At 48.5% G+C, this 26,630-nt stretch overlaps 1 protein-coding gene and 1 long non-coding RNA gene across 4 annotated transcripts in view; one reads left to right on the forward strand and one right to left on the reverse strand.

Annotated features, from left to right (window-relative positions):
* EXOC2 (exocyst complex component 2) overlaps positions 1–2,660 on the reverse strand; it is a 154,376-nt gene extending 151,716 nt beyond the window's left edge. For all 3 annotated transcript variants that reach the window (XM_061195661.1, XM_061195660.1, XM_061195662.1), the window contains exon 1: positions 2,238–2,660. The gene's annotated coding sequence lies outside the window, so the exon portion shown is untranslated. The remainder of the gene's footprint in view (positions 1–2,237) is intronic.
* LOC133094927 (uncharacterized) lies at positions 1,476–26,412 on the forward strand. The gene is made up of 3 exons (XR_009701526.1): positions 1,476–1,960; positions 24,722–24,860; positions 25,860–26,412. It is a non-coding gene; the product is annotated as an uncharacterized LOC133094927 (long non-coding RNA).
* Positions 26,413–26,630: the final 218 nt, after the last annotated feature.

Consider the following 26,630-nt stretch of genomic DNA (forward strand, 5'->3'; position numbering starts at 1 on the left):
AAGCCACCCAGAGGTTCACGTGCCTTCTCTCGGAAGGGCCACATCCTCCCCCATCAAGGTCTGATCTCCATGAAGCCTTCCCAACTGCTCCAACCCCAAAAGATCCTTCCCCCCTCTGAATTCCTGCTGTACTTACACTGAATACTGCAGCTTAGTTCTTGGCTATTTAATGGAGAGGGCAAAAATATCCCCTTTCTGAATACAGACTAATTTTATTTCTAACATGTGTCAGGCATATGTTAAAATTGGGATACAAAAATGACTAAGGCTAATCCCTGTCTGGCAAGAGCTTAGTCTTCTGACAGACGTGTAAATACCAACAATAGCTACAACCCCTAAGATACCACAGGACAGGACAAGCGCTAACTGGTTATAGGATTCACTGAATTGGAAAATTTCAAAGCAGGAAGAACTCTGAGATCATCTAGTTTTATGTATTCGCAGGTACAAGGAAACTGAAGCCCAAAAAGGCTGCTAAGTAGCTCAGCCCATGCTACAAAGCAGGTGGTGGTAGCACACGGACCAGTAAATGGTGCTTCGACTCCCTAATTTTCAAACTGAGGTCTAAAGATGCCTACAGGTGTGTCCACAGAGATGCATCATTTCTCTACAATTACGGTAAGCTTGTGTTTGTATCAACAATTCTTTCCAATCGACATAAACATGCACAGAATCATGTGACCGTAGCTCACACTTCCACCATGCGGTCTCACCAGGCACTCCCGGGGATCCAGGATCCCCTTCCCCAGGGTCTGAGAGCAATCAAGGCCCTAGCATACTGCTCAGCAGAGCGATGGACGTTACTTCCCACCCCAGTCGATTTACAACCCTCTCTACCCAACACGGGCCTGAAACCCACGCACTCGGAAGACATGTGAGCTCTACTCTGTGGCGGGCGCTGAACGAGGAACGCTGGCGAGATGACAGCAGTCAGGTGGAGAACGGGTGAACAGTCATGGAGAGGCTAACTGCACAACCAGCACTTCCTACACGGCCTCAGGCTGCCGGGCCCAGCACTGGGAGCTGTCCGAGTCCTTTATTAAAAGGCTGCCTGTGCAGAAACGTTAAGTACTAGTCCCCCTTCCCATTAGAGTCATACAGCACGGGCTCTCCAGTATTTGTGGGATGAACGAAAATTCGACTTAGCATGCTGATAAACCGTCTTTTAGAGAGGTAACTTTCAACACGATATTCAGCTCGGGAAATTAAATGCCTGACAAGAAGAAAAAATCATTTTCTGAAACTTCCAAGAGCTGTTCCAAGTTGCGCTGGGGGGCCCTCTGTGTAAAACTACTAGACTTCTACTGCACCAGACAGAAGAGAGCGTCGAAGTACCAAGCGCGCATCGCCCTCTTTCCATCCCCCGCTGTGGATCCACCACGCGGGACACAGGGGCTCCCTGGGAGGCTTCCGGCTGTCAGTTCCTGTGGTCACACCCCGCCTGCCCAGGATGTAAGCAGAGCATCGTCAGGCATTCGAGGGGCGGCGCGCACACCTCAGCGAGAACGAGCTTTTCAATACAGCGCATCCAGGTGACTTACTTAAGCGTTCTAAAACACTCTGTTAAAGCTCTCCTTGCAAGTTTACTCAGATTTATTAAAAAAAAAAAAAAAGAAAGAAAGGCACAAGTTTCCCAGACTCGCTAGTAGGAGCGGTCGCCTATTTCCCCTTCGAGAGAAGCGCCTGCGCGCCGTTTCCCGCCCGCCTGAGCACGCCCCGGCGTCCGGGCGCGGCCGCCACGGCAGCCCGCGCTGAGACTGACGGCTAGGCGCGCCGCCACGCTGAGCTCCGTCTCCCCGTCCGTCAAGGGGGGATAACGCGATCGACCCGGAGACACGGCGACGGGCGCCCAGTAAACGCTCGGCGCAGCTCTCCAGTGACGCGACCGAGGAAAGCAAGCAACACCGGCCTCTTGACTTCGCTCCCCGCCAGTGAACCCCCCAGCCCTACGCAGGGACAGGTAAGCAGGCGCGCCAGGGAGCAGCTGAGGCCAACGGCCAGCCGCCCCCGAGGCTCGGCGCTCCGAAGGCGCACGCCGGGAGCCGGGGCGGGGCTCCGTGTCCCCCGCAGGGGCCCCGGACGGCGGGGCGGGGACGGGGCTCCGGGACCCGCGCAGGGGCCCCTCCGCACGGTCGCGGCTGCAGGGCGGCGCGGGATTGACGGCCGTCGCCAGCCCTTCAGCCCGCGGCCCCGGCCGGCCTCAGCCAAGGCCTCACCCCCCCCCCCCCCCCACCTACCTGCAGGCCCGCGCGGACAGGGCCCCGCGCTCGACCAAGGGCTTCCTGGCCGCAGCCGCCCCGCCGCCAACGCCCTCACTTCCGCTGCCGGAGCGCCGAGGGCGTCGATCCGCCGCGCAGTCGAGCGTCGAGCGTCCGACGGCCGAGCCCCAGGGGCGGGGTGGGGGCGGGAGTTGGGAGACGGATGGGAGCGGAGGACGCGGCTGCGACCCCGGTTCCTCTGGAGCCTCAGGCTGAGCCTCCGCGTCTAGGCAGCAGGCGACGCGCGGGCCGGGACGCCATGGTGCTCGCGGCCGGGAGCCCTGAGCGTGGACAGTGCTCGGGTTCGGCGGGCGGGCGCTGCCGGGCGCCGGCCTCCGACATTGAAAGGCAGCCCGTCCGGGCCCGCCCAGGGGGAACCGGCTGCCTGACAGGGAGCGGCCGCCGCGGGCCGGCCGGAAATGACGCGCCGCCGCGAGCGCGGCGGGACCGGAAGGGAACGCGCTCTTCCGGCTGCTCGGTTTAGTGCGGAAGCAGCCGCGCGTTGTGTGTTCTAGGGCTGAGGTCTGGATGCGCCTCTGCTTCCCCGGCCCTCCTCTCCGCTCGCCTGTGCGGGTTACTCCAGCCGACGGGCCGGCCTGTTTGCTCCGGGGCCTGGGAGTGTGTAGCCGTGGTGGCGGCGATGGAGCTGCGTGCTGCGTCCGCCCCGCCGGACGCGGAGGCCGAGGTGCAGCCGGGGGACGGGGCCTTCCCTCCCGGAGGCCAGGCAGCCACTGGGTGGCAAGCGGATTTCCTCAGACCCAGATGCAGATCCGGGTTCGGGTTAGTCTCCCCTGCCTGCAGGGCTCTGGCAGTCATCACTGTGCAGTTGTTCACTGTGTCTGATTTATCATCAGGGGGCTTCTCGTGATATCACCTGGGACAGGGACCCGTTTAAGAGTGAAAGAGGTATGACAGAGAGGCCAGTACCGCAAGATGCACTGGGTCTGCCCTACTTCACACACCCAGAAGGTGCCACCCTGGTAGAGCATTAGAACGGCCTCAAGGGCACAACTGTGGCTCTGGCCGGGGATAACGTTTTGCGGGGGTGGGATGCTGTGCTATGGGATGCAAGGTGTATTGTGAACCTCATACCAGCGTACGGTGCTGTGTCCCCAGTAGAGCCCTGGCTCCTGCGGCAGGGAAGGATGCTCTGCCAGGGGACACAAGGTTCCATTCAATCTAAAGATTTCTCCTCTCCTGGGCTCCTCATACAGGCGACAAAAAAACAATGACCCTTATGATCAGTAGGAAATAGGGGCAGGGAGGATTACTTCCGGACTCAGGGCACTCACTGGGCATCTTTTCCGTGCCTGGTGATAGCAGCGCATGGATAACGCAGCACCCCTGGCCTGACAGGGGCATGGCAACCAGGGGCTCAGACCCCACAGGGACGAAGCAAGCAACATCATCAAGCAGGCAACCTAGGCCAGCAGAAGTGCTGGTGGAGAGTGAGGGACATCCAGAACGAGTGATAAAGGAGGAAGATACTGAGAACCTCTATGGCCCCAGGACTAACTGCAGCAGGAGCCCACAGCTCAACCCGTCAGCACTCCTGGTGTGGGTGTAACTCAGCGTGAGGCACCAGTGACAGGACCAAGTGAATACAGCAGGGTGTAGCAGTGCCCACCAGAGCCCACCCATACCCCATCTGCTGCCCCTCTGCTTTCTGACACCTGCCGCTGTGCCTTGGGGCTTTCTTCCTGGACACATGGTAGGCCGGAAGCACGGGAGAGTTTCCTGGCCCGGAAGCAGGCTTCAGCCAAAGACAGGCAAGGAGTTGGCGTGGAACTCTGGTTGCCTGGCTCCCGGGGCGGCTGGGAGGCATGGTATCCAGCGTGTCCAGAGCTGCCCTCGAGGCTGGGTCCCAGTGCCCTCAGAACCACCTTCACCCACACCTCTTCTTGCTTCCTCCCCTTTCCCACCTGGCTTCCCCATCCCCTCCTGGTGTTTCCTGGTATCACCTCCCAAGTTAAATTCTAGCCTGGAAACCATATCACAGGATCAGCTTCTGGGGGAGTCCAGCCAAGACAGTCGTTATCACAGAAAAATAAGCAGCCTATACTTATTACAATTTGAATACCTTACGTGTTGAATTGCACACCTATACTAGAGAAATACATCCTGAGAAAAAGAAGGTGATATTTTGGACAAACACTCTTAGTTGTGGGACTTGGCGTGACTTTGTTTTTCTCCCCTTTACCTCGGAAGGAGTGCTGCCATGTGCAGTAACTCAGCTTTCCCAGGATCATTCACTTTAAACACAAGAAGCACGAGTCAGCGGCCTGAAGCACAGGTCGGCAGTGGTACCCTGCCTCACAGTGAAACTGAACCTGTTTCTCGTCTCTCCTTTGCTCTCGGTGATGCATCATTTCCCAAGTCAGGCGATCCTGCCATTAAGCTGGTATGAATGACTCTTGAGGACTCACAGGTCTTTCCTGGATCAAAAAAATGACAAATAATACTGTATCCCTGAGACAGAAACACTAGAAGAAGAAAGAGAGTCTTTTGCTAATATAAAAATTACTGGTAGTGTTTCTTTTTTCTTAAACTTCTGGTCCACATTCTGAAGCCAGCTGGCAAATGTTAGTGCAATACGTGCAGAAGCTGGCCGGAAATTAAATCATTAAACCCAAAATTGCTGTAGTAGCTGCTGAGGCAATTAAATATCACTGTATAGCTTGTGTTTTCAATTCTGCATCAGATTTCGTTTGTCCTAGAGAGGAAAAAATAACTTTGAAACATGGAATTCCTTTGGTTTCAGTCTTAGCAAACACTATGATGGCACAGCTCCCCATTCTGTAGATTTTTTTTTTACATTAAGTGAACACCTGAAGTGTTTCATGCTACATGGCATATCAGTTTGTAATGGACCATAGTTAGTACAGATTCTAATCCTCAAAACAACTATATTTTGCCATATCTAGTGATCCTTTTTACCAAAGACTGACGATTGTTTGATGTGTTAACGCACAGCTTAACAAAGCCCCTTGATGGCAAATTCCTGTCTGCGTTGTAGATACCACAGGGCCTTATACAGCAGGTATTCAATACATCAGGCCAGCCACTCAGTAATAGCACTAACCACAACCTACGTAAGTGTTGAATGGAAAACGAAAAGTAACAATCATAACAATACATTATGATAGTGGAAGAGTTGGGGGAGATGGCTGTTTCCAGCAGTCTATTTCAGAATGTGCTTTATGGTCACTTAGAGGCAAAAATGAGCCCAATTTACTGTGTAAATCTTGACAATGTATGAATTGCTGAGAGGCTTCATCGAATACCACCCAGCTTTGTCATTCTTTGCTGGAGTCTTTTATGGTTTAAGCTCACAAGGACAATTTGAAATCCTCCAAGTTTGTAACAGTTATGAGGCTGTTTTAGCAGTTCTCAGATTGGGCCTGTTGGTTAAGGAATCTGGCTACCCTGTACTCCTAGCAGATGCCTTTGTGTGGACTTCAGCATCTATGTTTCTTGTCAGCTTCAAAGCGCTGTATCTGCAAAGGCCTCAGAATAAATGTCTCCAATTCTACAGCAAAGCAGAGCCCTTGTGTTTTTCTGCTTACCTTCTATTTGCATATTTTGTTAAGCACCCTGTAAATAAAGCTGGGTCTGCACAAGGATACCGTGTTTCAACAGCGTTACCCCGTTGCTGCCACCAGCACAAAGACGCAGCTGTGTTTATTCCGGGGTCTCTCCCGGCTGTCTGTAGGTGGGCTGGAAGAGGACAGAGATTGAGGACAGTCGCTGGCTGCCAGAGAGACATGAGAGGTGTGACACCTGGAGAGAGGGAACAGGGTTGGAGTGAGGCTCGTCCTAGCGACGGCAGGGGCCTCCCTGCCCTGCTAGGCCCTGCTGCTGCTGAGGTTCTGTGACTAGGAATTTAGACCTGTTTATGTTCTAAATGAAGGACTTATCACTGAATGAAAGGTAGCATTTTAATTTGTTTTAAAGTGCTAGGCAGCAGTAGGGGGTTGGGAGCTTTTTTGTTTGTCTTAGGTTTTTGAGTGTGTGTGTTTTGTCTTTTCCGACCTTCCACTTTAAGGTCCTGTATGCTTTGCATTTATCAGTAGCCGTAGAAAATGGTACCACGTTCCCAGTGTATTCCACTATGTGACACTTGCCCTAACAGACTGGGGCTCTTTGTGCTCTGCTGTAAGGGCACACGTCGCCAGTTTCGGTTCCACTTAGGCAGGGAGACACGTTGCCGGCCTCTCGGCTGTTGCATAGCATTTCAGTCCTCTGGACACTTCTTTGTGAAGCCTTCCCGCTTCCCAGGAGTTTTAGGAATGCCTTGCCTGCATGTAATCTGCCTGGCCTCAGATCTCATTCTTTTTTATTCTAATGTGACACGGTATTTATGAGTCCTTTCATTGCTCGGCTGACTCCTTGGTTTCCCACCAAGCTGATAAAAGATTTTAAACTCCCTGAAGGCAGTTTTCTCACCCTCTGTTTTCAGTAGCTTTCGTCTACATTGTGAACTAAGCTGTACCCCGCTTGGGGTAGTGAATATGTTGCCGACAGCAACATCAGCAACAGCAAACGTCAGTGTGCAGGACCTGCTCTCCACCCCCCCCGCCCCCCCCCCCCCGCCGTGTCCCGGCTCTCAGGCCTGTGCATCCCGGAGGTTGGTCCTGCCCCCCTGCCCCCTGTGAGCTCCTCTGCAAGCAGCTGCTGGTATTCTCCCACCGCCCAGTATCCTGGGCCATCCCCCAGCAAGGCAGAGCTCCCTATACACTTTCCGTGGTACAGAGGGATGAGGAGTACACAAAAAATTAAAAACCAAAGATAATATCCAGCCCACGCTTTAGACAACAGTCTGAACCTTTTTCCTTTCTGACTGGACCCTTATAACAAAAGTGATAACATACAGTTCTGTCCCCAGCCATCTACCAAAGAGAACTGGGTCTATATTGGCGCAAAAGATGTGTAAGAGGACATTCACATCGGTGTGTGTGAAATGCCTGTCCACAGCGAAAATAAACACATAAATAGTGGCATATTTATGTCATGAAGTACAGCAGAGCAATGAAAATCTACTCACAGATAATACTGCACAAAAGAAGACAGACACAAAAGAATAAATACTGTATGATTTCAATTATATGGGCAAACAGTAATCTAGGGGTGGAGATGAGACTGGGACAGGACAAAAAGAAGTCTTTGGGGTGCTGGCAATAATTGAATTTACTTTTTAACCTGTGTGATAATACAGGTGTGTTCACTTTGTGACAGTTCATCCAGTTTTTCATTTATGATTTGTTTACTTTCCTGTATGTGGTGTTTTTTTCCTTTAAACCTACGCAGGTCTTGAATAAGTACCTGAATTGAATAAGTACCTGAATTTGAAGAAAGAAAGAAGTGATAACAAAGTATAGCCAATTGATTTGAGTAAGAACTTATTTTTGTGCTCCTGGTGGAGTTTGAGCAGTGACATACTAAAAATAAACAAATATCCATGGTCCTTGAAAAATCAAGAGTTGACTATACTGCTGTTGGTTTAAATATACATAGATAGATAGGTGATAGATAAATAGATTGATAGACGGGTAGATGGATGGATGGATGGATGGATGGATGGATAGGTAGGTAGGTAGATAGATATAGATAGATTGATAGAAGGATAGGTGGATGGATGGATGGATGGGTAGGTAGGTAGATAGATAGATAGATAGATTACACTGAGAGTCCAGAAACCCACATTCTGGGCCAGCCTTATATGGACCCTGATCAGCTGCATTCTTTGACCCCTTGAGAGTTCCGGTGATCTCATTTTTGAAATAAGGTGGTGGGTAGGAGCCACCGTAAAGCCCCTGTAAGCCCTGAACTCACGGCCCTGCTTTCCAGCAAGCGACTGTTCTGCAGTGAATTTGGGCCTTCCTCTGTGCATAGGGCAAGACAGGTGGGGCTGTTAGTGGGGTTTTTCGGAATAACTATATGCCAGTGGGAGCAGGTCACACTAATTTTTCTTGGTATTCAATTAAAGGGATCCTTTTGTTCTTTGAATTTGTCACCTAAAATGCAATCCATTTTAAAACAGAACTTCTTGGTTGCCTTCTCTGAACTTGGAGCAGATTGTTGATCCTTTTCTGTTTCTGTAACTTTTGCCCCCTGTCCTGAATCACGTCCACACCTCCACAGCCCCCAGCCCCCGTGAACTAGTATCTTTGCTTCTTTGTCCCTGGCGGTGGCACTGGAGTGGAGCTGGAGTGGAAAGTCAAACCGTAGGAGGTTAGCTGTGAAGTAAAGCAATGAAGAGGAAAACAATACAATGTAAACACGTGGGTTGATTTTCAACGTTGTGTTTTTATTGAATTCCTACTTTTCCATAAAGTAATTCCTTCCAAGCTTGGCCACATTTTTTCAGAGCCCAGATGTGTGAGGCTGTGTTGATTTGCATGATTATGCTTTACATATATGTATCATGCTGCATATCCATCCCGCTAACAGAGACACTCGAACGCACAGATATGAATGACAGATTTTCGCCTGTGCATATGCTTTCTTTCCAATAAACAACAGCCTTTCAAACTGTAGACTTGTGAGGCTCCCTAACAAAGTTTTGTTTGAGAACTAGTGGAGACTATCTCTCTAATGCTGTCATTATAATTTTATCCTAGAAATTTATATGCTCTGCTTGCTGATTTCAAATTGTGGAAGAAAACTTCAATGACTGCTGTTAGCCCTTTCACGTCATGTGTGTTTTGGATGTGTTTAAATGTCATTGTCACTGCTGTTAATTGGCCTTCTCTTTGTAAGCTTGTATCTGTCGGAACACATTTAGAAGGAGGTTTTCATTCTGTATGAACATCAGTTTTGAACCAGAATTTACAGCCCGTATTTTCCTTGGTTGCAGTGCTGCCTTGCTCTGAAGTGCCAGGTCTCTTCCACTGTCTAACAGAAGAGCGACCAGCCGTGGTGTGACAAGACACAACATGGGTTAATCGCCAGGAAAAAAGTTAAACACCATCCAGTTTAATAGTTTATGCATAAACATGCTGCTAACGACTGACTCTAAATTTGGCAGCAATTTTTCTAGTAAATATAATTTCAGACCAGAAACTGTAGTGTAAAGTAGGACATCATCCAAATAAAGGAGATGCAATGCATTGCTGTACAGCCCAGGCCGCCTCCGACCCCATGGGTTTTGGCATGCTTTAAGAGAAATAAGAGTTAAATTAATTCTCAAAGAATTGAGAATGTTCTTCCTGAACAAGACCAGGCAGCTTCCCACATCAAACAGAGAGGCAAGCTTTTTGCATTTTTAGTTGATTTCCTATACTTACAGAATTTTCACATTGCTTTCCTTTCTTGGTTTACACACCGTAATTCTTTCCTTTCAAGATGTCTAATTTCCAAACTCACCAAATTGTATACATTAAATGTGTACAATTTTTGTATTCAATTCTACCTCAATAGAGCTGGTAGTAATTTTTTAATGTCTAAGATATCTGTTTAACTGGTGCTAGAGGCAGTTGAATTCTAACAAGCACTTTCAAAAAAAGGTTTGTTTTCTGCACAAAACTAATCATCTAGCCACTAATTCAGAGAGGTCCTCTGTACACGCATTTTGCAGCAATCCGAGCTTGCTTTTCAAATCAACAAGTATAGACACAGTGCCTCACAGTCTGGGCATTGCTCTTTTTCCCTACACGTCCTCTGTTTGTTTCTATAAATTAAGCTTATCTGCCATTAAAGACATTCTAATTATTTGTTCGCAATATTTATTTACCAAAAGTAAAATAAGAACAACATATTTTGGATGGTGGAAGGTGATGATGATAAATGAAAAATCCTGTTTTGTCTTTTTATTTTTTGCATGCAGGTCTTGTTTCGTAAATATTTACAATTAGGGCTGAAGCAAATTCATTGTCTGAGAGAATCTTTTGGGGGAAGATTTTAACAAATAAGAAAATAAGAGCTAAAATTCTGAAGAATCTGTCTTTGTGCTTGTTTTTCAAGCATACTCTAACATATTTAAATCAGCAAATTTTGAGCAGAACCATGTAAAGGACCTGGGTATTGGTTAGGTTTGAGTTAACACAATTATGTAAGCAGAGTTAGGGGTGGAAATAATCCCAGGCACAAGGCTATTGACACAACTAATCTTGTTACAATGCTAGCCCAGATAAACACTGCTTTAAAAGTGAATGACCTGTACACTATTAATCTTTGAATTTTTTAATGTGAACTTATTCGTGTAGGAAGAAGTATATATGTTATAATTCATATTATATGCACACACATTCACATTATTGTAATCTCTGTTGGAGGTATAGAAATATAGGCCATTTGTAAGCTTCATACGAGAATACGATTAAATACACATTATTAAATATACATTATTACCACTTTTTTTTTTGGTAAAAGGACAATAACAAATCAAATGTACTCTGAAACTATATGCCCATCCTGATTAGGAATCTAATAACTGCATGTTAAACATTTTAAAATTACCATAAATGTTATATATTTCATGACATTTAATGAACCTAAATAACTAACTTAGAATACTGATCTTGCTTATAAAATATAATTAGAGGATGCAGGTAGCTCTTTTATGGAATCAAAGCTTTCTCCTTTATCCAGTGAAATTTCATGTTGTCTTAGCATATAAACAGTAGCAGCAAATTAACTTTTACAAACCTGGGAGACCTTACATTTTTTAAAGAGGGAATTAGAATAGTTCTCATTGTAGAAACATTTAATGAACTGCACTTCTAAGAAGACTAAGCAAGCAGCTTATTTAAAGATGAAAAAATTAAAAATTTTAGCAACTCTGATATATGAATTTAGGCTGACTTATCTTTTCAGCATATCTGTAATAGTTACAATAAAATTAATATTGCTAACAATATTTACAATTAATAGTAGTCTGCAATTGCTGAGAAACACTTAGAGACAAAAACCTTCTTTCATGTACAAAATCTGTGGGAGTCTGAGGTGTAAACATCTCCATCCAGTTTTGGAGTTCTTTTCAGGCCATTGTGAACATAATCATATGGAGAGCCTCACGGCCAGTCCAGGGGGCACCGCACCCTGGGGGGCAGGAGGTGGTGGCCACTGGAACATTCCAGAAGACTGAAGCAAGCACTCGGACCTGCCAGAGACGGTAGCAGCAGGTGTCAACTTCTTATCCCTTTTGCATAAATAATTCATCTTAGATTCACGGGGGTTGATTATATCCTGTGGCTTTTTATTCCTGAAAATCACACTTTCATAGTGAAGAGAAAAATTGTTAGGAAACCAGAAGAGGCAGCCGCAGGCAGGCGAGGACCCTCAGCTGACAAGTCAGGGTGCCGGGGGGAGAACTGAGTAGGAGGGGACGGGGACGCGAGGGCACAGACCAGGGCCCCTTCCCTCCTGCCATCCCCCTCCCTTCCCTCCTTCCATTTCCACTTCCCAACAGAACAAATGCTTCTGAGAGAATTGGAAGGAAGAGTAGCAAGTGACTGCACGGACTTACTGATGCTTCGGCTTTCACCTTGTAAAAGCCATGGGAGGTGGCAGGTGAAGGCAGCCATCCCAAGGGCAGGGCCGTGCCCTGCGCAGGGGCCCCACCTGGTCTTCGGGCAAGACTCACCTGGCAGGTAGGCCAGGGGCTCGCTGAGCTTAGGCCGGCGGTGGGCACCGTGGGTCACTGCCCGCCCCACACACCCACGCATACGTGCACGCACACATGCACACGCACCCACACCCTCTAAGAAACGAATGAAAACTTAAACCGAGCTTGGAGGTATCAGCCGCCGGGAAGGGCTGCAGGGGTGAGGGGTGGCCCCTGGGGGTCGCAGTCCCACGGACGGCGGGTGTGAGGACCGGGGGCCACCATGGGGGCTGCCGGCTTCGGATGTTCAGACTCCACTTGTCCTAACCCGCTTCAGCCCACCTGCCTCATCCTGTCCCTCAGTCACAGTTCAAATACTTGTTTTCCTCGCAGCTCTTTCATCTTTTCTGTAAATTGAGGCCTTCGGCAGAATTCTATGTGAAAGGAATGCTGACAGCCACATTCTAATGTTTAAAACATTCTCCGATTGACACACTTCTCTTTTGTGGCTGGCCTCCTCATCACAGGAAGGTTGTAAACTGTGCTTTGCTTTCAATGGCTCTTGAGATTGTCTGAGGCCGTGTAACTGGAGAATCGTGTTTGGGAGGGTCTGGGCTCCACTCCCCGTCTTGAAGGGAGTGGACGGTCTACACTGGCAGATCCTTGGCCTGGAAGTCTGTTAGGTGCCTTGTTCTCTTAGTTATGCACCGCTTTTTGCCTCTATTACAAGAAAGTGTTCAGAAGAACCAGCTTATTTTCTCAAGAAAAAGAAATCAGGACCTGGTTTATTTTGCCTGTGCTTTGGATAAACTAATCCAAATCAGGTAAGTTGTCAGTTGTATACAGTTGGATGTCAGATGCAGAAAACCGATACATAGATCCAACGAGTCTGTTCTCCAACACTGTCCATGTACCTCATTTGCTGTCCAAGTCGTTAAGTTTACAGAGAAAGCACAGATGAGAAGGTGTTCGTACTCAGGCTTTTGGTTTTCTGTTCCGTGCGGTCCCCGCGGCAGCCTGTTCCCCTGCAGGTGACGGCCCACCCCTGTCATGGAAATAACCCTCCAGCCCAGACTTGGCGGTTTTATCACGAGTAGTTTCGACAGTTTAGGAATTAATTTCTGTTGGGCAATTCCTAAATTCGGCTGTGAATTATGTCTACGCACAAATTGTAAAATATACTCTGGCGTCATCCTACATCCCTACCTAAGGAAGCGGCAGCTCCGCCAGACGCAGGGAAGGGCTGGTCACAAGAAGTGGTTTGGTTCTTGTTTGTTCTGTGAAGTACATTTCTTTTAAAAAATATTTTGCTATTTCACATCTAGGGAAGAAATCATCAGCCATACTAAAATGTATTGTTAATTCCAGCAAAGTGGAAATGATACTGGGAAATATTAGAAATATGTAATTTTTATTTTTGACACTTTGTACAAGTATATCTTTCCCTATATCTGTTCTGACTCAACTACAAACGGCGAGTCTCCTAATGGACTGTATCTCAGATGGCATTTATTTTCCTAAGGTGTAATTTAACATAACAAGACAGACATAAGAAGAGGCCCACTACTGGAAAAAATGATGTGAATGTGAATAATGCGATTTCCTTTTATCGTTTTATTAAAGTCAGTGAAATGAAAGGAAAAATACTACATAAAATATATTTGAATTTACCAAGCTAGTGAAGTTCTGCTAGCTTGTTTTCTAAGCTGTTCAGAAGGTCAGAAGAGCTGCACTGGATCAAACATTTGACACGGCCATCCAAGGCCAAGTATCTTCTTTATTTAAACTGTAAAATTTTTCTGTTTTTCATGCTTGGTTCTATTACTATGTCTATGTTTTTAATAAACATACACTTACTTTCCTTTAATACCTTTTCTTAAAGCACAAAATTTAATGTGCTTTTTAAGCAAGCGAGCCTCAAAGAATTATTACGAACCTCAAGTACATATGTTGAAAAATGCTTTTGAAGTTTATGAAGAGCTATGTAAACATGAAGTGTTACCATTATTATATGCACAGCATTTCTTATAGAGTGAGTTTCAAATACATAATCAGTAGCGCATGAAAAACTATAATTATGTTATTCAGCTCACATCTGTATATTCAAAATCAGTACTTCAGCAATATTTGCATAGTCCAACAGATTTTTTTTTCCTCTTTAACACCCTTAATTTTAAGACAAAATATGTGTGGAAAAGAAATCCTATTTATGAATTATAATGAAGCTTTAATAAGTTTGTTCACCTGAGAAGCCAGATACCTTTATGTACTTATTTTTATGGGAAGATATGTGCCATTGTCATTGATTCTTTGACAATTTAGCATTATTTCCAATTTTTAAAAAGTAATTCAGAATAGCAACTTAATATTATTAATTGTTTGATTAAAATGGACAGATGCAATTTTTTTATTTCCCAAATCATCTGCCCAAACTAGTTCAGACGTTTTTGAACATTTTACTTTCAGATCATAACCATGGCAACTTTGCTCCATGAAAAGGTCTCATCAATGTCCCATTCTGAGGTGAATTGATGTACAGTTAGCGTGCCCGTCAATTACACCACTGGCAGAAATGCGTACAAACCAAGGGAAGGTAGCTCTCAAGATTAAGAAAATGACCTAGACTCAGCCCCATTTAAGACACAAAACTGGAAATGTATTTGCCCCTCAACTGGCACTTTTTCAGGGAGTTTTATTAAAGTAATTGTCTTTGGTAACTAAGTTTATTTAACATGTGCATATATTTTCAACCATTCTAAATTTTTCTTTTAAAATATTTCATGCAAAATGTATCAGATATTAAAAATTCACTCTATATATACTGTTATTTCAGAAATGAAAGTTGCACACATTCAGGATGAAATCGAAAGGCAGTTTTAAGGTGTAAACTCTCTAAGCCATGTGTATAAATTCAATTTTTGCCAAAATTGTGTTTTTACACAACTTCATTGAAATAGATTCCTCTTTAAATATTAAGCAATACAAAACTTACAGCAGTGGTAGATTATTAAAATAACATGGGATAACATCTTGATAAAATTAAAAGTTCCACTGTTAGCCTTCATATTGCTAAAGAGAAATGCCCATGCAAACCAGGATGTGATTTGTACAAAACTCCAGTGCCGCTGTGAAGCTTTCTTACATGCACGAATCCAACAGAAAATTCGAGCCAGTGCATCTTATGAAGATTTAGACATGGACAGTGAATTGCTGAATTTTACCAAATAGTTTTGAATGTTACCTTCTATTTATCTTTCATTTTTTGTGGTAACTGAGCCCATCACCATGGTTTCTTTTTTCTTTCTAGGGAGAAAGTCAACTTGTCCTTTTAGTTTCCTGAAAAAAACAGGCATTTCTGATGGTTTACATTTAGTCACAATTTATAAACGCCATCCTGCAAATCCAAATTGGGTACAGTTGTCTTTTGCTGATGGGAACTGGCTTTTCTTCTCATTGTCCTAGTTTGAAATTGAAATGCTGCACTGCTGAGAAAATGCCATGAAAATATAACCCACTGCATTCCAGGAAAATAAATAAGCAAGGCCACCCAAATTTTCAATTAGTGCTTGTGCAGAGTGCAGGAAATGGCAAGAGATCCGTCCCAGGCGCCCCAGGCAGGGTCGTGGACACAGCGCAGGGGCAGGAGGGCTGGAAGGGGATGCCGGCGCAGCGTGAAGATGGCCCGTCTCCAAGGAAAACTGCAGACCAGCGGGGGGATGTGACGCCAGAGGCGGGCGGCGGGCATCGCGTCCTGCCCACGGAGCTGCCAGGCTCCATGATTCGGGGGTTTAGTGCTGAAGTAGCACTTGAAAGTTCTGCTAACGTTATATATTTAAAGCCTAAGCTTCCCGAACGTTCTCAGTATCGCCCACATACAGAGTATTAGCCGCTGGAAACAGAAATACTCCAGACAGTTGGTGAAAAGTATAAAATGCTCATGAGTTAGAAGTGTCAGGCGTAAGGGTGGGTTGTCTCCCACTTGGTGGCACGGCTTGTAGCCAGTGGGTGTGTCATGAGGTAGGGAGACGGGGCGCCTTCCCTCCCCAAAGCAAGGGCCAGTGTCTCCTGAGTACAGATTTCTGAGGGAGGAAAAAAGTTATGCTGTAGAAGTGCCTTTCCTTAAATGTGTTTTTCTGAAATGCTCAAATCACTGATTTGAAGGTAATACTTGAAAGCCACAGAAGGAAAGCTGGAAAACAAAGGACTCTTCAAGGTTTGTGCGTTCGGACCGACTCCTGCGTTGTTCCTTCACTTGCTTTCTGTTTCACTTCTCAGATTTCACTACAGCATGTGGAGTTTTACAGTTCATCATGATGGAGTTAGTTAAGGGGAAAAGGAAAAAGGGTTGGTTTTCCAGCTGCTGGAAATGTTGGTTGAGCTTACAAAACAGCCCCTATTATTCTGATGGATTTTATCTGTGTTGTGGGTCTACTTGTATTTAATTTCAAACCACACAAAGCCTTGATGAAAAGTGAATCTACACATCCGATTTACGCTTACAACCAAGGAGTGCAATGACTGAGGAGTTACTGTGGGCTACAATCGTTAGAACAAGGAGTGAGACTCGCAGGTGACCTCGCCAAGCTGCACCGCGGGGCGGGACCGGCAGGGCTGAGCTGAAGACAGGGCCCATCACTCACTCCAGCTGAAGATAAAATGTGAAACCCAAATCATGCTTTGTAATTATTGAAATAAGAATGCTGTGTATTTGTCGTAAATATAGGAGAGCTTTAAAAAAATGATTATTCATCACCTTACAAAAACAGAGTAAATGGGACCCAAGCACTGATTATTTTTCTTCCTGGCGGATTCCTTCTAGCTGAGAGCATTTTCTTGGCAAATCAACTATTTTGTTAGGTTCGAAAGGCTATCATTTCCTTTTCACAGTAAAATCAGGAATTTCATTTTTGCATAATACTGCAGCATTTCCTATAATTGAATTCTAATGATTTGGGAGTGTGCTCTTTACCTACTTTCCCTACACAAAACACAGAACAGGGAACAAAAGAAAGAAACCTCTTTCCATTTGCAATAGTTTCGAAATACATATGCCTTCAGATTTAGTAAGTTAAGCAATTTTCAGCCATGGGGAGATCCAGGGCCGAGTCCCGCGGTGACGGAGCTGCCCTCAAGGGGACGTCCCAGGAGCCGGGAATCCCCAGGCTGCGTTGTCGGGCCTGCCCTCCCCAGGCCCTCTTGTGCTGCGTTTTTGTTTCTTCTCCTTCTTCCCTTCCTTCTCCACCAAGGCGGGGGCCATGAACCTGCTTCCAGGAAATCATCTATTGAATTCCCACTAAAGCGTAAGCTATTCATTAGGTTTAACTTATTTATTCAGCCAATGTTCTCACGCACTGCACTTGGTGAGAAATAGAGAAATGATACTGGTGCTTGTCCTTTGGATAAGATAGCAAAACAGATAACCATGAGGCAAGGCTTCGGGCTCAACGCAGAGTTGGAAGAGACCTTGACACCACGTGGACCAAACCTCTGATTTTATAGATGAAAATGTTAAAGTCTAGAACCAGACAATTGGAGGGACTGTATTTCCGGTAAAACTCAGTGGGACCCTGCTCGTCTAGCGTTCTTTCTGGATTGCTTCAATAGCACATCTTTCTCACAGGTTGTGGCGGGTGACATTACTGTTTAGGACAGTCCCTGCCCCGCCTACAGGCTCCCCGTCCCCCTGGGGTCCATCTCGGCCCCGGGCTTCTTTCCATGGCGGGGCAGCAGCAGAGGAAGCCTGAAAAGCAGTCACGGGACCTGTCACCTTCTTTCCCTCTTGGAGAATGTCTGCATCATTCTGGATGAAGACTGCTTCTTCAGCCAAGGTCCTGGGAGAAAGACTGGGTGGGGCAGAGCCGCCGCCAGGACGGGGTCACCGGGGTGAGAGAGAAGCGCTGCTGTCGTCGCTCCCGAGGGTTCAGGGTTGTTTGTTTTGGCAGCAAAGCGCAGCTCAGCCGAAGTGGTGTTGCTGCAAAGGCAGCGTGGTTCCCCACCTTCTGCCCAGCTTCACCGTGATCGGGGGCCCTTCTGTACATCACCATCCTGATTTTTTGCACTAAGCTCAAAAAGTGGGCTCGTGGAAGACAGGCACCCATGTGCTCGGCTCCGGGGCTCCGCGGACGGGCCCACAGGGCTCCCCGAGAAAGCACGGGTCCTGCTGCCCAGCAGCAGCAGGGGCCCCCTGCACCATAGGGTGCTGTCCTTTGACCAAATGTCAGAAGCATCAGCTGGGCTGCCATGACAGGAGGGTCTCGCAGGAGAGCTTTCTCTCTTTGGTAACTTCAGGTGGCCTCTACCTGGGCCACGTGTTCCTGCAGGCAAAAGGCAGAAACCATCGCCATGGCGGGCTAGAGAGTTATCTGTTTCTAAGACAGCAGTAGAGCCGGCAACAGAGTGTACTCAGGGGATCCGGAAGGTCCTTTTGGAGGAGGCGGCTTTTCTGCTGGGCTTTGAGGAATGAGCAGGAGCTCAGCGTTCAGAGAGCAGGAAATGGCCACTGGCCCCACGAGTCCTCTGTGATGGGAAGCCACGGAGGAAGGCCTGGAGAGCTTCATAAAGTGTGTTGCATCTTCCGGAACCAATCTTTGACTCAGAGAGTTAGTACTTACTACACTGGGGCAACCGTTCGCTTGTTTCGTTTTTGTTTCGATGGGAGAGGAGGTTCTGTAACGTGATCTCTCCCAGCGTTTCGCTGATAGTTTGGCTCGAGTCCTGCACTCGGCTGTTTTCTCTGCTCTCACTCCTGCGTCCCACCCACCGCTGGGCATCAGCGCAGGGCAGCGTCTGGCTGAGCTGCGACCCTGAAACCGAGTACAGCTCTTGATACAGGCCCTCAGCGAAGCGCAACCCAATCCACGCTGTTGGCCTCCCTCACTTCTACATAACACTTTATGAAGTGAGGGAAATCCAGGCCCGTCTTTAGCATGTAGAAAAAACATCGGAATCATCGTCAAGGTTCTCCCAACATTTATGATGACTTTTCCTGAACAGCAAGTCAAGTGTCTTCTTTCCTTGAAGGTCACAGCTAAGCCGCACATCTTCTTATTTTATATGTAACTGCGTGCGCCTTTACAAATTCATCGGTGACTAAAATTAAAAAAAAAAAACAAAAACTGGAAAAAGCAATGTCTGATTGTCCTTTGGAACTGACTGACAAACCATGGCTTTATTTCAGCTCAGTGTTTTAAAACGATATTCTCAACAATCTGAATTTCTCGTCCTGTCTCAGCTCCTGGAGGGTCTGTGTACGTCCCTGAGACCAGAGGTAGAGCCTTAGCGTCCAGGGAAAGCTAGTCCTTGGAGGGATTGCTCATCTGAGAACATCTGTCTGCTGGCCGGTGCACAGCTGGTGGGAATTGCCAGGGTAACATGGAAAGAACCACAAAGACTATGTAGTCTAATACAGATTTTCAAGAGGTAACAAATTTATTAGCATAAAAATGGCCAGAATGATTTACGTAAACAAAATAGGCACTGCAGAAATCAGGGTCTATTGCTGCTCTCCTCATTGGCGGCTGTGTGGATAAACATACAGAGATGGAAAATGGGCTTTGGAATGCAAGAGACTTGAGCTGAAGCCCTGGTTCTGCCCGGTGTTGCTTTGGGCATCGGAACCCCTCCAAGCTTCAGTTTTCTGAGGAGCTGCATGGAGACCACGTCTTCTGTTTCCCAGCATCGTGGTGTCTGGCACAAAGCAGATGCTCCTTAAGGATTTGTCTCCTTCTCTTTTTCCATCATAAATAAGTACCTACCATGAACTTGGTAAATACAAAATACTTAACAAGTTCCTTCTTGCACGAGACGGTTGGCTCAGGGCACTGTACCCAGTACTGTTTCTTTTCCTGCCCTTCAATCTCCCCCTCCCCGCCCCCGCTGAAAGACAAACCCAAACCAGAGCCTGTTTAGAGGTCATGGCACAGGGCCACCTCCAATAGAGCAGGCCACTCTGAATTTAAATTTGTCACCGTTTCCCTTAGAGGGAATGAGAGAGAAAATGAATTTAATTTAGTATAAAAAATAAACATTTCTGGGTGCTGGAAACGTCTGTGGGGTTTTAGAGCTGTTATCATTAATCAGTCAAGCGTGTTTACCCGGAGCCCTGACGGCTGTGAAACTGAGCCGCTCGCCCGAGCCCTTCAACGGAGACGCCATCGCGGCCGGGACACAGGGACACATGTGTCCCCAGCCACCACCTGGTGCCCACTGGCTCACGGACGTGGTCCCTTTCCATGGCTCGAGGGGGAGGGACAGCCGGGAGAGTGGCCTGGCCGCAAAGCCCGGCTGCCCTGGGCTTGCCTGCGGGTCTCGACCTGCGGCTAAAGCCTTTCCTCACGGTTGTGTTTTTAATAGTGTCTCCTGCTGCAGTTTCGAGAGGCAGTGTCTTCTGTGAGCTCTCTGTGCCCTGGGTGTAAAAGAGCATGGTAGCTGTTACCATCAGCTAACCCTCCCTAGGAAGGGGCGCACGGCCTTCCGGGGGCGGGGCGGGGTTGCTCAGGTGCAGACTTGCAGCGTCCGTGGTCCAGCACGGGTGGGTGAGGGCTGTGGCGGGAGGGGAGCTCTGATCTTGTCCCGTGGCTGCGCTCCTACCGTGTACAGAAGGAACCTTCCAAGAAACCTTCCAAGAAAGCACAGTGCAGAAAATGGGAAGCCTTAAAAATGAGCAGGTTTCCTGCTGAGAACAGAATTTGGCCTCCAGTAGACACACGTGTGTTAGCAAGTATTATTCTCATTATTATTAGTGAGTTCAGCAGCTCGGTGGATTCGGTGCCCATGGCTGTGATGAGAAGGTGGAGGGAAACATCGGGAATTCCGCTTCGGAGGTGTTGTGTGGAAGACAGTCGAGCTGGGCAAGGGCAGAGCTAGAGACATGGATGTGATCTTTAAAGCAGGGGTCCTGAAGGAGATCGTGAGCATCGAGAGGCTGGGGAAGGGAGAAGGAGCCAGAAGGAGGGCCCTGTGTGCTGGAGGGAGATCACACATTTTCTGAGGGAAATGGTGCTTCGAGCCAGAGGCACGTTCAGCTGTGTTGCTTCTCCTTCAGCAGTCGGTGAAGTGGGCTCGAGGCTTGACCGTGGAGTGCGGTGCGTGGCAGTCCTGGCGCTGGGACAAGAGGGGCTCCTGCAAGGTCGGAAGCCCACGTGGCGTGTGTGCAGAGCAGGAGGTGACGAGGTGCAGGTGGCCCAGCAGAGACAGCACCCCGGCTCTGTCCTTCATGCCCTCCCGCCTGGCGTATGCAAGCTTCACTCTTCAAACCCTCAGCCTTCAGTGGGCACTTCTGTAGGGACCACAGTGTCCTCAACTCCTTCCCAATCTTTTCAAGAAGAATTGAGAAGCAGCAGTGATGGTTCAGGTGCTGAAAATGAATGAAGCCCCCTGACACACTCATCTAAATGATGCGGAAATTGGCTCAGGGATTTGTGGGTGTAATTTGGAAGTTGAGGGATCCTGTGTCCTAAAACCCATCTATAGATTGTGCTCTGCAAGCAACAGAAGGTTTTCCTGCCCTTTAAAATGATCATAATATGCTTAATATATAAAATAAATAAGACATAAGTAATAGCAACGAAGAACAATCAAGCGTTCATACAATTTTGGAAGTCATTATAGATGCTTCCTAACCTAAACAGGTCTTCTTATTATGGACTGAATCTTGTTCCCCACAAATTAACATGTTGAAGCTTAATTCCCAATGTCACTGTATTTGGAGATGGGCCTTTAAGGAGGTAATTAAGGTTAAATGAGGTCATAGGGTGGGACCCTAATCCCCTAGGACTGGTGCCCTTATAGGAAGAGAGACACGTGCACTGTAAGGACATAGCCACCGGCAAGTCAAGGAGAGAGGAGGCCTCAGGAGGAAGCAGCCCTGCCGACACCCTGGTCTCAGGCTTCCAGCCTGCAGAACTGGGAGAAATAAATGTCGGTTGTTTAAGCTGCCCCGTCTGTGGAATTTTGTTGCAGCCCCAGCAGACGAGAACACTCCCAACCCACTTACCTAGAGAGTCGATTCTACTGCTACAATATCTCTCGCGCTTATTCATTCTTCACCTGCCCCTGCGGGGGCCCTGGTTCAGGCACTTATCTCTTTCCTGGGCCATTGAAATCGCCTCCGTGTTGGTCTCATGTCTGCTGTGATCCATTCATCCTTCGTCTGTCTCGGGGGCCAGAGCCAGGAATAGAAATGGAGTTGGAGTCTCCCTTTGAGGCTCCCCTGGTGTTGGGGCATGGAGGACATGGGAGGGGGACACTCACCAGGCCCAGGCCTTGAACACAAATGGTCTAGCGGGGAGGAAACCAACACAGCCTGGCACATGCCCGGGAAGGGGCAACTCACAGCACCACTGATGCATTCGTTGATTTGTTCAGTAAGTAGGCCACGTCCTGAGTACTTGGCATGCAAACCCAGTGGTGGCTGAGCAAGAGGAGATCCCTGACTTGGCTGTGCTTATGTTCTGGTGGTGGAGACACCACACACAGGAACCGATGAGACGATTCAAGACAGGGAAGGTGTCGTGCAGGCTGAGAAAGGTGATGGGGTGGGGGCTGCTTTGACGGGGTGGTCAGAGGAGGAGAGGCATGCAGGGGACCACGTGCGTGCAGAGGGAGCGGTCGGTGCAGGGACACCAGGGCAGGTGTGGGGAGACAGGTGTGGAGGTCTGGCGAGACTGGATGACGCAGTACCTTGTTGGCCATGGGGGGGAGCTGTATTTCCTTCTGATTGGAGTGGGCAGCCGCTGGAGGGTCATGAGCTGGGAGGCCAGAGGGGTCCAGTTCCCCTTAGGAAGTAGGAAGGAAACCCGAGGGACCACTGGTTGTGGGCAGAGGAAAACAGTGGGTGCGTTTGACCGGTGCTGGTCCAGCCGATCATGGGATGGAAGCTGCCCTAAACTAGCGTGTGTTAGAGAGAGCAGGTGAGGGTGAGGACGGAGGAAGAGGGGAATGACGGCAGGGCAGTGGCAGGGATGGGGTGCAGGAGATGACGTTTGCCATGAGCAGGATGGGCTTGTTCGCCCCCGAGTGGGCTGGACCGGGAGGGACTTGGAGCATAAGTACTTGTGCCCGAGGAGCTGACGTCAGAGAATTGAAGTTTTCTCCCAATTTTAAATGTTTTACACCTTTGCAAAGATATAAAGTTTCTGTCTTATTAATTTTTGTAGAACAGACAATTCATAATTAAAGAAATAGCTTTCGTCTTTCTGCACCGTGAATGTTAAACACTGTCTCTGAGAGGGACGTATATAAATGACTTATAAGTATTAACATTAACGTTATAATTTTAAGGAATAATTTAAAGAATTTAATGACTATTCAAATATTGCACTAGAGTTTGCCACAAAGTAAAACCCTCTCCCGGTATTTCTAGTGAATTAAGGAAAAGGTACTTTTGTTTTGGAGGCAGGTGGGCATTAGCAATGGGGCAGCTTTTGGATTTGAAATTTCCTATGAAATTCTACTGTGCAGAGTTCTGAGATGCCTGTTCTCAAAGGAGCTGCCACCAGGGGGAGTCTAAGGGCTCCTCCAGGAGAAGCGTCGAACGAAATCGGAACAAATCTCCGTCCTAACAGTTACCACTCGCTCACCGGTCTCCTAGGTGGCTGGTTTGATAGTAATGGTCACATGCTGAAGTTGGAGAAGTGAAGTTTTCTCCTTATTTGAATATTCCTCTTGTAAAAGCACGTCTGTTATAGAAGTTTCAGTATTTTTCAACATTTGCAGAGACATATACATTCCTAATGTCTGTAGAGATTTTAAAATGCAACCAAAATACGAAGTGAAACAATGACATATTCTGAAATAACTCCTCTGTTGCATTATGTTCTTAACCAGCCTTAATAAGAAGTAAAAATATAGGCTTTAACTGCTGTTTCTTTGTGGAATTAAAGCCAAGGAGATCCCCTTCCTCTTCTTAGCAGTCTGTTCCCTGACTTTAAACATTCAATAAGGTCTCAGCCAAGGAATGCACTTTTTCCCCTTTTGATACTTTTCTGTGGTTCCTTATTATCCTTCGCAGAATGTACTGTGGTTCTGTTTACCTCTGCCCGCCGTTTCCAGACCTTTGTGGTTTCCTCTACAGCTGTGGGTCTTTCCCATGTGAAACCACAGGTCAGTCCAGAACCACAGAACTGATCCTGGCAATTAGAATTTTAGCCACTGTCCTGTGGGGTTTTTAGAGCCACAACTGTCTCCATACTTAAATCCAGATCTTAAATGACTACCATCTGATGCCTGAAATAATCAGAACTCCTCCAGGGGGCCTGGGTCAGCCCTTCTCAATTTTGTTGCACATTGGTGGGTGCCCCTCTCCAGCTGGAGCTCTCTCTAGGACAGGAGACCCACGGGAATGAGGATTCCACCTCCCCCGAGCACTCCGGCACGTACCTGGTCACCCAGGGCCTCGTCTTTGCAGCAGGAAAGTGCCCTGCATAGGGTCTCCGTCTGAGCAGTGGGTCTCAAACGTGTGTCATCACCCCAGAACCCACCGAGGGCTGGATAAAACCCGGGTGCCGTGCCCCACTCTCCGAGTTTCCGCTTCACTAGGTCTAGGGAGGTTGTTAGAGAAAACAGCGATTCTGCTGCTCGTTAAGGACGGTAAGGAAGACGTCACTCAAGGGGGCACTTCCACAGGCCCTGTAGCTGGGCAGAGAGCTGGGGCTCACTCAGAGCGCCACAAGGAGAGTGCGGGTGCACAGCCGAGGAGCAGGGCGCTGGGGGCGGAGGATTACTCGGAGGAAACCTCACGGCGGGGCGGCGGGGCGGCGGGGCGGCGGGGCGCGCGGGCCGAACTGACCCCACGGGCTCGCCACTGAGGGCGATCGGACAGCCGGGGTCTCCGGGGGTGAGGAGCCCAAGCAGATGGCAGCCGTGAGCAGATGTGGGTGGTAGGGCTCTGGCTAAGCCCACCTGACAGGCTTCTTGCTAGGACTGGACAGCGCGGAGAACACAGGAGCCAGAGTGAGGGCCCAGCTGAGAAGAGGGCTCAGAGGCCGGAGCTGGTCCAGGAGAGAGTCTCGGTCTCCACCACGGTCACGGTCACGGTCACGGAGGAGAACTTGTTCCAGGTGAGGCAGGTGCTCTGGGCCCGGGAACCCAGTAGGAGCCCCGCGGGTCTGGGACGTTGTGAGCTCCGTGGGGAAGCAGAAATGCACGCGTTGTGGGTTCCGCCGTTCCCCCTGCAAGCGCTGGCGTCGCTGTGACACCTTGGGGTGGAGCCCCGCACTGATAGGACAAGAGCCACCGGCGTGTCAGGGCCCGTGTCAGGCATGGGGAGGGGGCGTGGAGCCGTCAGACGGTCAGTCTGGAGGTGGGTGGTCCCTCATGCTGTTAACACTGTATGAGCTATTAACTACTTGTGCTGTTTGACACAGAAGTGTTTGCTCGACCTCCCCATCCATCTTTGTGAGGTGGGTTTGGCCCTGGCCTTGGAGCCGCCAGCACAGGTGGCAGGAGAATGGCCGCATCGCCCCGCATCTGTCTGGGCCGCAGCCCGGGCTCCCGGGCTCTGCATGGAGGCCGCTCGGCCCTCATCCCCGTATCAGGCTCCACTAATGGCCTGAGGTCCTTTCAACCTGCTTAGCTGTTTGTTTCAAGGCACCTAGATTCACAGCATCTAAGGCCACGCCCCTCCAACAGGTGTAAGTGGTCCCTCCCAGGCTGGGGGATGAGAAAGCACGGTGCCTCCCCGAACGAGCGGGACCCTTGGTGGAGCCGGGAGGCTGTCCGACTCCCCTGGGGGGCGGGCGCCCCACGCTCCCTCCCCACCGAGCCCCTGCCCCTCTGGCCTCTCTGCCCAGGGGTCCCTCCAACACAGGCGGACCCCTGGAAGTGCAGGAGGGGTAAGGACCCTGGGGGCGACGCCCGGTGAGCGTGCTGGGGGGGATTAGTGCACACTCCCCCGGCCCCAGGTCTTGGAGAGGAGGGTCTCTGCGGTGGTTCCTCGGCAGATCCCACTGGAACTGGCTCCGTCCCCACAGGGGCAACCAGCGCAGCTACCCCTGCCCACCTTGCCTCCTTCCCTGTCTCTGCCTCTGCTCTCTCACTGCACCCAAATCTTTTCTCAGGCTCTGCACTGCGGAAGATTCAAAACTGGCGCACAGACTACTCAATATCAACTGCAAAATAAGTAGAGTGCAAAATTGACACAAAAATTTGGGATACACAATAGCACTTAAACAATTGAGGGAGGGGCTGTAACGATGTAGCAGGCATTCACTTTTCCTTCCACGGGGAAGAAAATGGAGAACAGTTGCTCTAAATTCTGCAGAAGGTTCTCTGCTGCCCCTTTTCCTGCTGCACATTCACACCTCGAACCCTGCACTTGGCCTCAGACCCACCTCGTAGCTGAAGCTCCTGATCCGTGACTTCTGATGAGCCGCTGCCTGTGACAGCGATGCCGCCGTCTCCGTCTGGAAACTCGCTCCCCTGTTCTGGACACAGACTCTGTGGTCTCTGCTCCACGTTCTTCCTTGTGTTGCTCACGTTTCTCAAGTATGGCTTGTCTGTCACTTTGTCTGATAAGTAAAAGCTGCTCCCCCCACCCCATGTTCCACTTATTTGGGCTATTTATTCTAGAATGTGAACTAAAAAGCAAACCATTTAAAAATAAATTTCCTTGATTCATATTGTTTTCATTGGTATAGGAATAGAAATAGGGTTGGAACACCTCGAAAATTCATACCTGACCCCAGACGTGCGGAACTTGCAACACCCCAGGTGCAGAGTGATTAACGTGTCAACTGGTGTGATTTGTCATCTTTGAACCATGTGTAAATAGTGATCTGTTAGACACCTAGTAAACTTCATAGAAGATGATTGTATCGTGTAATCCTGTG

The sequence above is a fragment of the Eubalaena glacialis genome, chromosome 7 (assembly GCF_028564815.1).
Source record: "Eubalaena glacialis isolate mEubGla1 chromosome 7, mEubGla1.1.hap2.+ XY, whole genome shotgun sequence".
Taxonomy (NCBI): Eukaryota; Metazoa; Chordata; class Mammalia; order Artiodactyla; family Balaenidae; genus Eubalaena; species Eubalaena glacialis.